Source organism: Oncorhynchus masou, chromosome 27 (genome assembly GCF_036934945.1).
Source record: "Oncorhynchus masou masou isolate Uvic2021 chromosome 27, UVic_Omas_1.1, whole genome shotgun sequence".
In the NCBI taxonomy this organism is placed as follows: Eukaryota; Metazoa; Chordata; class Actinopteri; order Salmoniformes; family Salmonidae; genus Oncorhynchus; species Oncorhynchus masou.
Genome location: NC_088238.1, coordinates 7,152,595 through 7,169,677, shown reverse-complemented (window position 1 = coordinate 7,169,677; position 17,083 = coordinate 7,152,595).

Sequence of the window (17,083 nt, the reverse complement as noted above, 5' to 3'; positions counted from 1 at the left end):
GGACAGGAGACAGGAGACTGGGGACAGGAGACAGGGGACAGGGAGACAGGGGACAGGAGTTCAGGGACAGGAGACAGGGGACAGGAGACAGGGGACAGGAGACAGGGGACAGGGGACAGGGGGCAGGAGACAGGAGTTCAGGGACAGGAGACAGGGGACAGGAGACAGGGGACATGATACTGGGGACAGGAGACAGGAGACTGGGGACAGGAGACAGGGGACATGAGACAGGGGACAGGAGACAGGAGACAGGGGACAGGAGACAGGAGACAGGGGACAGGAGACAGGGGACATGAGACAGGAGACAGGAGACAGGAGACAGGAGACAGGAGACAGGGGACAGGAGACAGGGGACAGGAGACAGGAGACAGGGGACAGGGGACAGGGGACAGGAGACAGGGGACAGGGGACAGGGGACAGGGGACAGGGGACAGGGGACAGGAGACAGGGGACAGGAGACAGGAGACAGGGGACAGGGGACAGGAGACAGGGGACAGGAGACAGGAGACAGGGGACAGGGGACAGGGGACAGGGGACAGGAGACAGGAGACAGGGGACAGGGGACAGGGGACAGGAGACAGGAGACAGGGGACAGGAGACAGGGGACAGGAGACAGGAGACAGGGGACAGGGGACAGGAGACAGGGGGACAGGAGACAGGGGACAGGAGACAGGGGACATGAGACAGGGGACAGGAGACAGGGGACAGGAGACAGGAGACACGGACAGGGGATATGAGACAGGAGACAGGGGACAGGAGACAGGGGACAGGAGACAGGGGACAGGAGACAGGGGACAGGAGACAGGGGACAGGGGACAGGAGACAGGGGACAGGAGACAGGAGACAGGGGACAGGAGACAGGGGACAGGAGACAGGGGACAGGAGTTCAGGGACAGGAGACAGGAGACTGGGGACAGGAGACAGGGGACAGGGGACAGGGGACAGGGGACAGGGGACAGGAGACAGGGGACAGGAGACAGGGGACAGGAGACAGGGGACAGGGGACAGGAGACAGGGGACAGGGGACAGGAGACAGGGGACAGGAGACAGGGGACAGGAGACAGGAGACAGGGGACAGGGGACAGGAGACAGGGGACAGGAGACAGGAGACAGGGGACAGGGGACAGGAGACAGGGGACAGGGGACAGGGGACAGGGGACAGGAGACAGGGGACAGGAGACAGGGGACAGGAGACAGGAGACAGGGGACAGGAGACAGGGGACATGAGACAGGGGACAGGAGACAGGGGACAGGGGACAGGAGACAGGGGACAGGAGACAGGGGACATGAGACAGGGGACAGGAGACAGGGGACAGGAGACAGGAGACACGGACAGGGGATATGAGACAGGAGACAGGGGACAGGAGACAGGGGACAGGAGACAGGGGACAGGAGATAGGAGACAGGAGACAGGGGACAGGAGACAGGGGACAGGAGACAGGGGACAGGAGACAGGGGACAGGAGACAGGGGACAGGAGACAGGGGACAGGAGACAGGGGACAGGGGACAGGAGACAGGGGACAGGGGACAGGGTACTTGGGGACAGGAGACAGGGGACAGGAGACACGGACAGGAGACAGGGGACATGAGACAGGAGACAGGGGACAGGGGACATGAGACAGGAGACAGGGGACAGGAGACAGGGGACAGGAGACAGGGGACAGGAGACAGGGGTTCAGGCTCCAGGTGATTTGTTCTTATTCCAATATAATAACCTCTACGGAGCGTTGACAGATTGCTGACATTTGAGGATAGTTAAGAGATTCTAATGGAAGTATACTGGCCGTGTAGCTCTGACATGTATGGAATAAAACCAACATGTTTTCAATATCAACTCAAACGGGCTCTGTAAAACATTTGGACCCACAAATGAACTCTGACCTCCCATCGATGGCAGAACAAATTACCTCTGACCTCCCATCGATGGCAGAACAAATTAAGTCTAGAGAATTTCTTTTTAAAGACATAAATTAAAAAGGAGAAAAACACCAAACGATTTTGAAAGCCATTGATGGGTTTGCAGTGTATTATGGGTAATTGGCATGAATCAGGAGAATGGAGCTGTCGTGACAACCTCCTCTATTCACTCTCTTCCCCACAGGGGCTCAGGTCAAAGGTCATGTTAAGAGTATAGCGTAGGATGCAGCAGGATGCAGCCTATCAAGCTCTGAGTGGAGTCTGGAAGGCATCTCTCTCTCTCTCCACCTCTCTGAGTTGTCCTTGAGATACAATGCAGCAGACTAGGAGATGACGGGCTGGATCAATAGCACCAGGAACAAGTGGTGTAATTATGGAGGATGCAGCATTGGCCTGGCTGGTTAAAGGCATCACTTATTTATGAATAGAGAACAGTTTACTTTAAATATAATGTTGATTTTTCCAGTTATAGTTATATATTGACGAGAGAGAGAGAGAGAGAGAGAGAGAGAGACAGAGAGAGATAGAGAGAGAGAGAGAGAGACAAAGAGAGACAGAGAGAGAGAGAGAGAGAGAGAGGGAGAGAGAGAGAGATAGAGAGAGGGAGACAGAGAGAGACAGAGAGAGAGAGAGAGAGAGAGAGAGAGAGAGAGAGAGGGAGAGAGACACTGTATATATATAATATGACATTTGTAATGTCTTTATTGTTTTGAAACTTCTGTATGTGTGATGTTTACTGTTAATTTGTATTGTTTATTTCACTTTATATATTCACTTTATATATTATCTACCTCACTTGCTTTGGCAATGTCAACACATGTTTCCCATGCCAATAAAGCCCTTGAATTGAATTGAGAGAGAGAGAGAGAGAGAGAGAGAGAGAGAGAGAGAGACAGACAGACAGACAGACAGACAGAGAGACAGAGAGACAGAGCGAGAGAGCGAAAGAGATAAACAGAGAGAGAGAGAGAGAGAGAGACAGACAGACAGACAGACAGAGAGACAGAGAGACAGAGCGAGAGAGCGAAAGAGAGAGAGAGAGAGAAAGACAGAGATCTAATCTACTGTAATCTACGTGGTGTGTGTAGCAGACTGGACCAATTAGAACATAGTATTAGAGGTTGAGCTGGTGCTATTCATTAACATTGACAAGCTGTCTCAGGAGACCCTCGAGACACCTGGGTCGTCACACACAAAGACCCACCAACGCTTCGTGACCAGAATACTGATCAGTGATCAGAACAGAACCGGAGACAGCTCTGTGTGTGTCGGAGGTGTGTGTGTGTGTGAACCGGACACAGCTCTGTGTGTGTCGGAGGTGTGTGTGTGTGTGAACCGGAGACAGCTCTGTGTGTGTCGGAGGTGTGTGTGTGTGTGAACCGGAGACAGCTCTGTGTGTGTCGGAGGTGTGTGTGTGTGTGAACCGGAGACAGCTCTGTGTGTGTCGGAGGTGTGTGTGTGTGTGAACCGGAGACAGCTCTGTGTGTGTCGGAGGTGTGTGTGTGTGTGAACCGGAGACAGCTCTGTGTGTGTCGGAGGTGTGTGTGTGAACCGGACACAGCTCTGTGTGTGTCGGAGGTGTGTGTGTGTGAACCGGAGACAGCTCTGTGTGTGTCTGAGGTGTGTGTGTGTGTGAACCGGAGACAGCTCTGTGTGTGTCGGAGGTGTGTGCGTGTGTGAACCGGAGACAGCTCTGTGTGTGTCGGACGTGTGAACCGGAGACAGCTCTGTGTGTGTCGGAGGTGTGTGTGTGTGTGAACCTCTATATATCTCTCTCTCTCTGTTTATCTCTCTCTCCCTCTGAGGGTTTATAAAGACTAATGTCATTCATGTTGTAGTACATCGCTGAATGGGTTAGTTGAGAGCCCTTTCTGGTGCCTCCACAGTCCAGCATCCCTCCCTGGCCAAGTGGACTGACAGGACTGTATCAGCACTGTGCACCTTGCTTTAATGCCCTAGATGAGGTTACACATACAACACTCAGCTCAGTGACTTTCAGGGACAATGGAGAGATGGAGAGAACCAGAGAGAGAGATGGAGGGGAGAGATGAAGAGAACCGGAGAGAGAGATGGAGGGGGAGAGATGGAGAGAACCAGAGAGAGATGGAGGGGGAGAGATGAAGAGAACCAGAGAGAGAGATGGAGGGGGAGAGATGGAGAGAACCAGAGAGAGAGATGGAGAGAACCGGAGAGAGAGATGGAGAGAACCGGAGAGAGAGATGGAGAGAACCGGAGAGAGAGATGGAGGGGGAGATGAAGAGAACCGGAGAGAGATGGAGAGAACCGGAGAGAGATGGAGAGAACCGGAGAGAGAGATGGAGAGAACCGGAGAGAGAGATGGAGGGGAGAGATGGAGAGAACCAGAGAGAGATGGAGGGGGAGAGATGGAGAGAACCAGAGAGAGAGATGGAGGGGAGAGATGGAGAGAACCGGAGAGAGAGATGGAGGGGGAGAGATGGAGAGAACCAGAGAGAGAGATGGAGAGAACCGGAGAGAGAGATGGAGGGGGAGAGATGGAGAGAACCAGAGAGAGAGATGGAGGGAACCGGAGAGAGAGATGGAGAGAACCAGAGAGAGAGATGGAGGGGGAGAGATGGAGAGAACCGGAGAGAGAGATGGAGGGGGAGAGATGAAGAGAACCGGAGAGAGAGATGGAGAGAACCAGAGAGAGATGGAGGGGAGAGATGGAGAGAACCGGAGAGAGAGATGGAGAGAACCGGAGGGGAGAGATGGAGAGAACCGGAGAGAGAGATGGATGGGGAGAGATGGAGAGAACCAGAGAGAGAGATGGAGAGAACCGGAGAGAGAGATGGAGAGAACCGGAGAGAGAGATGGAGGGGAGAGATGGAGAGAACCAGAGAGAGAGATGGAGAGAACCGGAGAGAGAGATGGAGAGAACCAGAGAGAGAGATGGAGGGGGAGAGATGGAGAGAACCAGAGAGAGAGATGGAGAGAACCGGAGAGAGAGATGGAGGGGGAGAGATGAAGAGAACCGGAGAGAGAGATGGAGAGAACCAGAGAGAGAGATGGAGGGGGAGAGATGGAGAGAACCGGAGAGAGAGATGGAGAGAACCAGAGAGAGAGATGGATGGGGGAGAGATGGAGAGAACCGGAGAGAGAGATGGAGGGGGAGAGATGGAGAGAACCAGAGAGAGATGGAGAGAACCGGAGAGAGAGATGGAGGGGAGAGATGAAGAGAACCGGAGAGAGAGATGGAGAGAACCAGAGAGAGATGGAGGGGGAGAGATGGAGAGAACCAGAGAGAGATGGAGAGAACCGGAGAGAGAGATGGAGGGGGAGAGATGAAGAGAACCGGAGAGAGAGATGGAGAGAACCAGAGAGAGAGATGGAGGGGAGAGATGGAGAGAACCGGAGAGAGATGGAGGGGGAGAGATGAAGAGAACCGGAGAGAGAGATGGAGAGAACCAGAGAGAGATGGAGGGGAGAGATGGAGAGAACCGGAGAGAGAGATGGAGGGGAGATGAAGAGAACCGGAGAGAGAGATGGAGAGAACCAGAGAGAGAGATGGAGGGGGAGAGATGGAGAGAACCGGAGAGAGAGATGGAGAGAACCAGAGAGAGAGATGGAGGGGGAGAGATGGAGAGAACCGGAGAGAGAGATGGAGGGGGAGAGATGGAGAGAACCAGAGAGAGAGATGGAGAGAGAGATGGAGAGAACCGGAGAGAGAGATGGAGGGGAGAGATTGCGAGAGAGAGAGAGAGAGAGAGAGAGAGAAAGAGAAAGAGAAAGATGGAGAGAGCCAGAGATAGATGGAGAATACCGGAGAGAGCGATGGAGTGGGAGAGATTGCGAGAGAGAGAGAGAGAGAGAGAGAAAGAGAAAGAGAAAGATGGAGAGAGCCAGAGATAGATGGAGAATACCGGAGAGAGAGATGGAGTGGGAGAGATTGCGAGAGAGAGAGAGAGAGAGAGAGAAAGAGAAAGAGAAAGATGGAGAGAGCCAGAGATAGATGGAGAATACCGGAGAGAGCGATGGAGAATACCGGAGAGAGCGATGGAGAATACCAGAGAGAGCGATGGAGAATACCAGAGAGAGCGATGGAGAGAGCGAGGAGAAAGAGAGAGATGGAGAATACCGGAGAGAGCGATGGAGAGAGCGAGGAGAAAGAGAGAGATGGAGAACACTGGAGAGAGATGGAGAGAGCCAGAAGAGGACTTTAGTTCTGCTCTATTTTCCTTCAGCCCAGGAAACCAGATGAGACAGAAAATATCACTTCAAACCAAAACAAATCTGAGCTCAACAGAAATAAATAGATGAAAGGATCAAAGATGAAGGAGCAGAAGAAGGAGGAGGAGGAGGGAAAGGAGGAGGAGGGAGAGGATGAGGGAGAGGAGGAGGGAGAGGAGGAGGGAGAGGAGGTGGAGGTAGAGGAGGAGCAGGAAGGAGGAGGAGGAGGAGGGAGAGGAGGAGGGAGAGGAGGAGGAGAGGAGGAGGGAGAGGAGGGGAGGTGGAGGTAGAGGGGAGGAGCAGGAAGGAGGAGGAGGAGGAGGAGGAGGAGGGAGAGGATGAGGGAGAGGAGGAGGGAGAGGAGGAGGTGGAGGTAGAGGAGGAGCAGGAAGGAGGAGGAGGAGGAGGAGGAGGAGGGAGAGGAGGAGCAGGAAGGAGGAGGAGGTGGAGGGAAAGGAGGAGGAGGAGGGAAAGGAGGAGGAGGGAGAGGATGAGGAGGGAGATGAGGAGGGAGAGGAGGAGCAGGAAGGAGGAGGATGTGGAGGGAAAGGAGGAGGAGGAGGGAAAGGAGGAGGAGGGAGAGGATGAGGAGGGAGATGAGGAGGGAGAGGAGGAGGTGGAGGTAGAGGAGGAGCAGGAAGGATGAGGAGGAGGAGGAGGAGGAGGAGGTGGAGGGACAGGAGGAGGGAGAGGAGAGGAGGAAGAGTAGAAGGAGAAGGAGAAGGAGGAGGAGGAGGAAGAGGAACAAGGAGCAGGGCTAGGAGGAGTGGGACATAGAGGACCACAGAAACAAGTGGACTAGGGAAGAGGACCAGGGAAGAGGACCAGGGAAGAGGAGAATAAGGAACATTACGGGGGTTGTTGGGAGAGGTTTTGTGGTGCTTGGAGGCCTGGTGTCTCTGCGACTGGTCAGGATGGTAGGTGTTATAGTGTTGGTAGGGGAGGAAGTTGCTGTTGTTGTTGGCTGAGGAGGACTCCCAGGGAAGGGTCCGCGTGCTTCTCTGCACCTTGACTGGTCACAAACAGAGAGAAGCACCACAGGGGATAAGGAGGGGGGAACAAGGTGATTGAAACAAGGGTAAAACATGGGTGGGGGGTGTAAATACATGGGGGGGTAAATACATGGGGGTAAATACATGGGGGTAAATACGTGGGGGGTAAATACATGGGGGTAAATACATGGGGGTAAATACATGGGGGGTAAATACATGGGGGGTAAATACATGGGGGTAAATACATGGGGGGTAAATACATGTGGGGGTAAATACATGTGGGGGGTAAATACATGTGGGGGTAAATACATGGGGGGGTAAATACATGTGGGGGGTAAATACATGTGGGGGTAAATACATGTGGGGGGTAAATACATGGGGGTAAATACATGTGGGGGGTAAATACATGGGGGTAAATACACGGGGGTAAATACATGGGGGGTAAATACATGGGGGTAAATACATGGGGGGTAAATACATGGGGGGTAAATACATGGGGGGTAAATACATGGGGGGTAAATACATGGGGGGTAAATACATGTGGGGTAAATACATGTGGGGTAAATACATGTGGGGAGGTAAATACATGGGGGGGGGTAAATACATGGGGGGGGTAAATACATGGGGGGTAAATACATGGGGGTAAATACATGTGGGGGTAAATACATGGGGGGGTAAATACATGGGGGGGTAAATACATCAAGGTAAATGTGTTCAGTCCATCAGTGGTTTTCAGGAGGATATAACATCATCTGATTGGGACACAGCGGCCACAGACGTCAGGTTAAATGCCTGGTCGTCCTATTGACTTTTCATGGAGGCTTCTAGAAGGGAACAATAACTGACTCCTAACAGATTCCACAGTTAGAGTTCATGGTGAATGAATCAGTCTTATTGTCTGGCAGGACATCATCATTTCTAAATTAATTACAACGCGTCAAAACTTCAAATACCCTTTCGTTCAAAACGCCATCCTATTCCTTTTATAGTGCATTCATTTGGACCAGGGACCAACGTTTATTTATTTTTTACCTTATTTAAACTACACAAGTCAGTTAAGAACAAATTCGTATTTTCAATGACGGCCTAGGAACTGTGGGTTAACTGCCTTGTTCAGGCGCAGAACGACAGATTTGTACCTCATCAGCTCAGGGGTTTGATCTTGCAACCTTCCGGTTACTAGTCCAACGCTCTTAACCACTAGGCTACCTGCCTCTAACCATTAGGCTACCTGTCTCTAACCACTAGGCCATCTGCCTCTAACCACTAGGCCACCTGCCTTTAACCACTAGGCTACCTGTCTCTAACCACTAGGCTACCTGCCTCTAACCACTAGGCTACCTGCCTCTAACCACTAGGCTACCTGTCTCTAACCACTAGGCCATCTGCCTCTAACCACTAGGCCACCTGCCTCTAACCACTAGGCCACCTGCCTCTAACCACTAGGCTACCTGCCTCTAACCACTAGGCTACCTGTCTCTAACCACTAGGCTACCTGTCTCTAACCACTAGGCTACCTGCCTCTAACCACTAGGCTACCTGTCTCTAACCACTAGGCCATCTGCCTCTAACCACTAGGCCACCTGCCTCTAACCACTAGGCCACCTGCCTCTAACCACTAGGCTACCTGCCTCTAACCACTAGGCTACCTGTCTCTAACCACTAGGCCACCTGCCTCTAACCACTAGGCTACCTGTCTCTAACCACTAGGCTACCTGCCTCTAACCACTAGGCTACCTGCCTCTAACCACTAGGCTACCTGTCTCTAACCACTAGGCCATCTGCCTCTAACCACTAGGCCACCTGCCTCTAACCACTAGGCCACCTGCCTCTAACCACTAGGCTACCTGCCTCTAACCACTAGGCTACCTGTCTCTAACCACTAGGCTACCTGTCTCTAACCACTAGGCTACCTGTCTCTAACCACTAGGCTACCTGTCTCTAACCACTAGGCTACCTGCCTCTAACCACTAGGCTACCTGTCTGTAACCACTAGGCTACCTGCCTCTAACCACTAGGCTACCTGTCTCTAACCACTAGGCTACCTGTCTCTAACCACTAGACTACCTGTCTCTAACCACTAGGCTACCTGTCTCTAACCACTAGGCTACCTCTCTCTAACCACTAGGCTACCTGTCTCTAACCACTAGGCTACCTGTCTCTAACCACTAGGCTACCTGTCTCTAACCACTTGGCTACCTGCCGCCCCATGTAGTGCACTACAAAGGGCATAGGGTGCCATTTGGGACACATACAGTGATTGCTATTGGAATCACTGTTACTGCCAAGCTTTGTTCACATTGGCTGTTTGAAGTGACTCAAATCTAATTGTTTTGTATATCCGATTCAAATCTGTTATTTTTCCGACAGTCTGAACAGCCTGAAAGCACATCTGATATTTCAAATCTGATTCCTGGCCATGCGACTTGTGTCTGAACGGTCAAATCTGATTTATTTTCCCTCAAGTGGTTTTTAGACTGCTGTTTGGCATTTCTTGTTGCTTGCTAGCTGCTCTGTTGACAGTTTGACAAGAACATGCGGTAGCTAACTAGCTTACTAGCTAGCTTGTTAATTGTTTGCAAACAAATTAGTAAACGCACTAGAAAGCTACACGGCTACCTAGCTAGCTAGTTGAATGCTGTGGCTAGCTAGTTGATTGCTGTGGCTAGCTAGTTGATTGCTGTGGCTAGCTAGTTGACAGCTGTGGATAGCTAGTTGACAGCTGTGGTTAGCTAGTTGACTGCTGTTGCTAGCTAGTTGACAGCTGTGGATAGCTAGTTTACTGCTGTGGCTAGCTAGTTGACAGCTGTGTCTAGCTAGTTGACTGTGGTTGCTAGCTAGTTGACAGCTGTGGATAGCTAGTTTACTGCTGTGGCTAGCTAGTTGATTGCTGTTGCTAGCTAGTTGACAGCTGTGGATAGCTAGTTTACTGCTGTGGCTAGCTAGTTGACAGCTGTGTCTAGCTAGTTGACTGCTGTTGCTAGCTAGTTGACAGCTGTGGATAGCTAGTTTACTGCTGTGGCTAGCTAGTTGACTGCTGTGGCTAGCTAATTGACAGCTGTGGCTAACTAGTTGACAGCTGTGTCTAGCTAGTTGACTGCTGTTGCTAGCTAGTTGACAGCTGTGGATAGCTAGTTTACTGCTGTGGCTAGCTAGTTGACAGCTGTGGATAGCTAGTTGACAGCTGTGGCTATGATGACATGCGTGTGACCGTGTCAGCGTGTGACCGTGTCGGCGTGTGACCGTGTCGGCGTGTGACCGTGTCAGCGTGTGACCGTGTCAGCGTGTGACCGTGTGTGACCGTGTCGGCGTGTGACCGTGTCGGCGTGTGACCGTGTCGGCGTGCGACCGTGTCGGCGTGCGACCGTGTCGGCGTGTGACCGTGTCGGCGTGCACTGCGCCCGGCCTGCCACAGGATTCGCCAGGTGTTTCCTCCAACACATTGGTGCGGCTGGCTTCCGGGTTGAGTGTGGATAATGTGGATAATATCACACAAAAGGACATTGAAAATGACAACGTCCATTCTCCCCATTATCACAGATGGCTTAGTGTGATTGGCTGCTTGGCTTGTCTGTCATGTATGTCATCCTATCAGGGAGAACTGGATTCTGATCCCCCCTCCCCCTCCGTTCCAGAATACACTAGTATCTTATCGCATCAGATAACACCAGACAGAGAAAACATTGGATTTCACCAGAAATCTACACTCCTAAGAACCGTTATTATAGTCGTAAACATTTGATAAATGTCTCAGTGGGTAACTGTGGCGTTATCGAGGAGCAGTGTGAGAGAAACGCTATCTGGGTCTGGACCTTTTCATAAAGCCTGTATTATAATCCTCAGATCTAACAGGACCCCTGGGGCGTGTCCAAATGGCTCCCTATTCCCTATATAGTGCACTACTTTAGACCAGAGGCCTATTCCCTATATAATGCACTACTTTAGACCAGAGCCCTATTCTCTATATAGTGCACTACTTTAGACCAGGGCCCTATTCCCTATAGAGTGCTCTACTTTAGACCAGAACCCTATTCCCTATATAGTACACTACTTTAGACCAGAGGCCTATTCCCTATAGAGTACACTACTTTAGACCAGAGCCCTATTCCCTATAGAGTGCACTACTTTAGATGCATTACTAAGTAGGTAATGGGGTTACCATGTGGGATGCAGTGCACTACTTTAGATGCATTACTATGTAGGTAATGGGGTTACCATGTGGGATGCAGTGCACTACTTTAGATGCATTACTATGTAGGTAATGGGGTTACCATGTGGGATGCAGTGCACTACTTTAGATGCATTACTATGTAGGTAATGGGGTTACCATGTGGGATGTAGTGCACTACTTTAGATGCATTACTATGTAGGTAATGGGGTTACCATGTGGGATGCAGTGCACTACTTTAGATGCGTTACTATGTAGGTACTGGGGTTACCATGTGGGATGCAGTGCACTACTTTAGATGCGTTACTAAGTAGGTAATGGGGTTACCATGTGGGATGTAGTGCACTACTTTAGATGCGTTACTATGTAGGTAATGGGGTTACCATGTGGGATGCAGTACACTACTTTAGATGCATTACTATGTAGGTAATGGGGTTACCATGTGGGATGTAGTGCACTACTTTAGATGCATTACTATGTAGGTAATGGGGTTACCATGTGGGATGTAGTGCACTACTTTAGATGCGTTACTATGTAGGTAATGGGGTTACCATGTGGGATGTAGTGCACTACTTTAGATGCATTACTATGTAGGTAATGGGGTTACCATGTGGGATGTAGTGCACTACTTTAGATGCATTACTATGTAGGTAATGGGGTTACCATGTGGGATGCAGTGCACTACTTTAGATGCGTTACTATGTAGGTAATGGGGTTACCATGTGGGATGTAGTGCACTACTTTAGATGCATTACTATGTAGGTAATGGGGTTACCATGTGGGATGTAGTGCACTACTTTAGATGCATTACTATGTAGGTAATGGGGTTACCATGTGGGATGCAGTGCACTACTTTAGATGCGTTACTATGTAGGTAATGGGGTTACCATGTGGGATGTAGTGCACTACTTTAGACCAGAACCCTATCCCCTATGTAGTGCACTACTTTAGATGCGTTACTATGTAGGTAATGGGGTTACCATGTGGGATGTAGTGCACTACTTTAGATGCGTTACTATGTAGGTAATGGGGTTACCATGTGGGATGCAGTGCACTACTTTAGATGCGTTACTATGTAGGTAATGGGGTTACCATGTGGGATGTAGTGCACTACTTTAGATGCATTACTATGTAGGTAATGGGGTTACCATGTGGGATGCAGTGCACTACTTTAGATGTGTTACTATGTAGGTAATGGGGTTACCATGTGGGATGTAGTGCACTACTTTAGATGCATTACTATGTAGGTAATGGGGTTACCATGTGGGATGTAGTGCACTACTTTAGATGCATTACTATGTAGGTAATGGGGTTACCATGTGGGATGCAGTGCACTACTTTAGATGCGTTACTATGTAGGTAATGGGGTTACCATGTGGGATGTAGTGCACTACTTTAGATGCATTACTATGTAGGTAATGGGGTTACCATGTGGGATGTAGTGCACTACTTTAGATGCGTTACTATGTAGGTAATGGGGTTACCATGTGGGATGCAGTGCACTACTTTATATACGTTACTATGTAGGTAATGGGGTTACCATGTGGGATGTAGTGCACTACTTTAGATGCATTACTATGTAGGTAATGGGGTTACCATGTGGGATGTAGTGCACTACTTTAGATGTGTTACTATGTAGGTAATGGGGTTACCATGTGGGATGTAGTACACTACTTTAGATGCGTTACTATGTAGGTAATGGGGTTACCATGTGGGATGCAGTGCACTACTTTAGATGCGTTACTATGTAGGTAATGGGGTTACCATGTGGGATGCAGTGCACTACTTTAGATGCATTACTATGTAGGTAATGGGGTTACCATGTGGGATGTAGTGCACTACTTTAGATGCGTTACTATGTAGGTAATGGGGTTACCATGTGGGATGCAGTGCACTACTTTAGACCAGAGCCCTATTCCCTATATAGTGCTCTACTTTAGATGCGTTACTATGTAGGTAATGGGGTCACCATGTGGGATGCAGTGCACTACTTTAGATGCATTACTATGTAGGTAATGGGGTTACCATGTGGGATGCAGTGCACTACTTTAGATGCGTTACTATGTAGGTAATGGGGTTACCATGTGGGATGCAGTGCACTACGTTAGATGCGTTACTATGTAGGTAATGGGGTTACCATGTGGGATGCAGTGCACTACTTTAGATGCATTACTATGTAGGTAATGGGGTTACCATGTGGGATGCAGTGCACTACTTTAGATGCATTACTATGTAGGTAATGGGGTTACCATGTGGGATGTAGTGCACTACTTTAGATGCATTACTATGTAGGTAATGGGGTTACCATGTGGGATGCAGTGCACTACTTTAGATGCATTACTATGTAGGTAATGGGGTTACCATGTGGGATGTAGTGCACTACTTTAGATGCATTACTATGTAGGTAATGGGGTTACCATGTGGGATGCAGTGCACTACTTTAGATGCGTTACTATGTAGGTAATGGGGTTACCATGTGGGATGTAGTGCACTACTTTAGACCAGAACCCTATCCCCTATGTAGTGCACTACTTTAGATGCGTTACTATGTAGGTAATGGGGTTACCATGTGGGATGTAGTGCACTACTTTAGATGCGTTACTATGTAGGTAATGGGGTTACCATGTGGGATGCAGTGCACTACTTTAGATGCATTACTATGTAGGTAATGGGGTTACCATGTGGGATGTAGTGCACTACTTTAGATGCGTTACTATGTAGGTAATGGGGTTACCATGTGGGATGCAGTGCACTACTTTAGATGCATTACTATGTAGGTAATGGGGTTACCATGTGGGATGCAGTGCACTACTTTAGATGTGTTACTATGTAGGTAATGGGGTTACCATGTGGGATGTAGTGCACTACTTTAGATGCATTACTATGTAGGTAATGGGGTTACCATGTGGGATGTAGTGCACTACTTTAGATGCATTACTATGTAGGTAATGGGGTTACCATGTGGGATGCAGTGCACTACTTTAGATGCGTTACTATGTAGGTAATGGGGTTACCATGTGGGATGTAGTGCACTACTTTAGATGCATTACTATGTAGGTAATGGGGTTACCATGTGGGATGTAGTGCACTACTTTAGATGCGTTACTATGTAGGTAATGGGGTTACCATGTGGGATGCAGTGCACTACTTTAGATACGTTACTATGTAGGTAATGGGGTTACCATGTGGGATGTAGTGCACTACTTTAGATGCATTACTATGTAGGTAATGGGGTTACCATGTGGGATGTAGTGCACTACTTTAGATGTGTTACTATGTAGGTAATGGGGTTACCATGTGGGATGTAGTACACTACTTTAGATGCGTTACTATGTAGGTAATGGGGTTACCATGTGGGATGCAGTGCACTACTTTAGATGCGTTACTATGTAGGTAATGGGGTTACCATGTGGGATGCAGTGCACTACTTTAGATGCATTACTATGTAGGTAATGGGGTTACCATGTGGGATGTAGTGCACTACTTTAGATGCGTTACTATGTAGGTAATGGGGTTACCATGTGGGATGCAGTGCACTACTTTAGACCAGAGCCCTATTCCCTATATAGTGCTCTACTTTAGATGCGTTACTATGTAGGTAATGGGGTCACCATGTGGGATGCAGTGCACTACTTTAGATGCATTACTATGTAGGTAATGGGGTTACCATGTGGGATGCAGTGCACTACTTTAGATGCGTTACTATGTAGGTAATGGGGTTACCATGTGGGATGCAGTGCACTACGTTAGATGCGTTACTATGTAGGTAATGGGGTTACCATGTGGGATGCAGTACACTACTTTAGATGCATTACTATGTAGGTAATGGGGTTACCATGTGGGATGCAGTGCACTACTTTAGATGCATTACTATGTAGGTAATGGGGTTACCATGTGGGATGTAGTGCACTACTTTAGATGCATTACTATGTAGGTAATGGGGTTACCATGTGGGATGCAGTGCACTACTTTAGATGCATTACTATGTAGGTAATGGGGTTACCATGTGGGATGTAGTGCACTACTTTAGATGCATTACTATGGAGGTAATGGGGTTACCATGTGGGATGCAGTGCACTACTTTAGATGCGTTACTATGTAGGTAATGGGGTTACCATGTGGGATGTAGTGCACTACTTTAGACCAGAACCCTATCCCCTATGTAGTGCACTACTTTAGATGCGTTACTATGTAGGTAATGGGGTTACCATGTGGGATGTAGTGCACTACTTTAGATGCGTTACTATGTAGGTAATGGGGTTACCATGTGGGATGCAGTGCACTACTTTAGATGCATTACTATGTAGGTAATGGGGTTACCATGTGGGATGTAGTGCACTACTTTAGATGCGTTACTATGTAGGTAATGGGGTTACCATGTGGGATGCAGTGCACTACTTTAGATGCATTACTATGTAGGTAATGGGGTTACCATGTGGGATGCAGTGCACTACTTTAGATGTGTTACTATGTAGGTAATGGGGTTACCATGTGGGATGTAGTGCACTACTTTAGATGCATTACTATGTAGGTAATGGGGTTACCATGTGGGATGTAGTGCACTACTTTAGATGCATTACTATGTAGGTAATGGGGTTACCATGTGGGATGCAGTGCACTACTTTAGATGCGTTACTATGTAGGTAATGGGGTTACCATGTGGGATGTAGTGCACTACTTTAGATGCATTACTATGTAGGTAATGGGGTTACCATGTGGGATGTAGTGCACTACTTTAGATGCGTTACTATGTAGGTAATGGGGTTACCATGTGGGATGCAGTGCACTACTTTAGATACGTTACTATGTAGGTAATGGGGTTACCATGTGGGATGTAGTGCACTACTTTAGATGCGTTACTATGTAGGTAATGGGGTTACCATGTGGGATGTAGTGCACTACTTTAGATGTGTTACTATGTAGGTAATGGGGTTACCATGTGGGATGTAGTACACTACTTTAGATGCGTTACTATGTAGGTAATGGGGTTACCATGTGGGATGTAGTACACTACTTTAGATGCGTTACTATGTAGGTAATGGGGTTACCATGTGGGATGCAGTGCTCTACTTTAGATGCATTACTATGTAGGTAATGGGGTTACCATGTGGGATGTAGTGCATTACTTTAGATGCGTTACTATGTAGGTAATGGGGTTACCATGTGGGATGTAGTGCACTACTTTAGATGCGTTACTATGTAGGTAATGGGGTTACCATGTGGGATGCAGTGCACTACTTTAGATGCGTTACTATGTAGGTAATGGGGTTACCATGTGGGATGCAGTGCACTACTTTAGATGCGTTACTATGTAGGTAATGGGGTTACCATGTGGGATGCAGTGCACTACTTTAGATGCGTTACTATGTAGGTAATGGGGTTACCATGTGGGATGTAGTGCACTACTTTAGATGCGTTACTATGTAGGTAATGGGGTTACCATGTGGGATGTAGTGCACTACTTTAGATGCGTTACTATGTAGGTAATGGGGTTACCATGTGGGATGCAGTGCACTACTTTAGATGCGTTACTATGTAGGTAATGGGGTTACCATGTGGGATGTAGTGCACTACTTTAGATGCGTTACTATGTAGGTAATGGGGTTACCATGTGGGATGCAGTGCACTACTACTTTAGGTAATGGGGTTACCATGTGGGATGCAGTGCACTACTTTAGATGTTACTATGTAGGTAATGGGGTTACCATGTGGGATGCAGTGCACTACTTTAGATGCATTACTATGTAGGTAATGGGGTTACCATGTGGGATGCAGTGCACTACTTTAGATGCATTACTATGTAGGTAATGGGGTTAC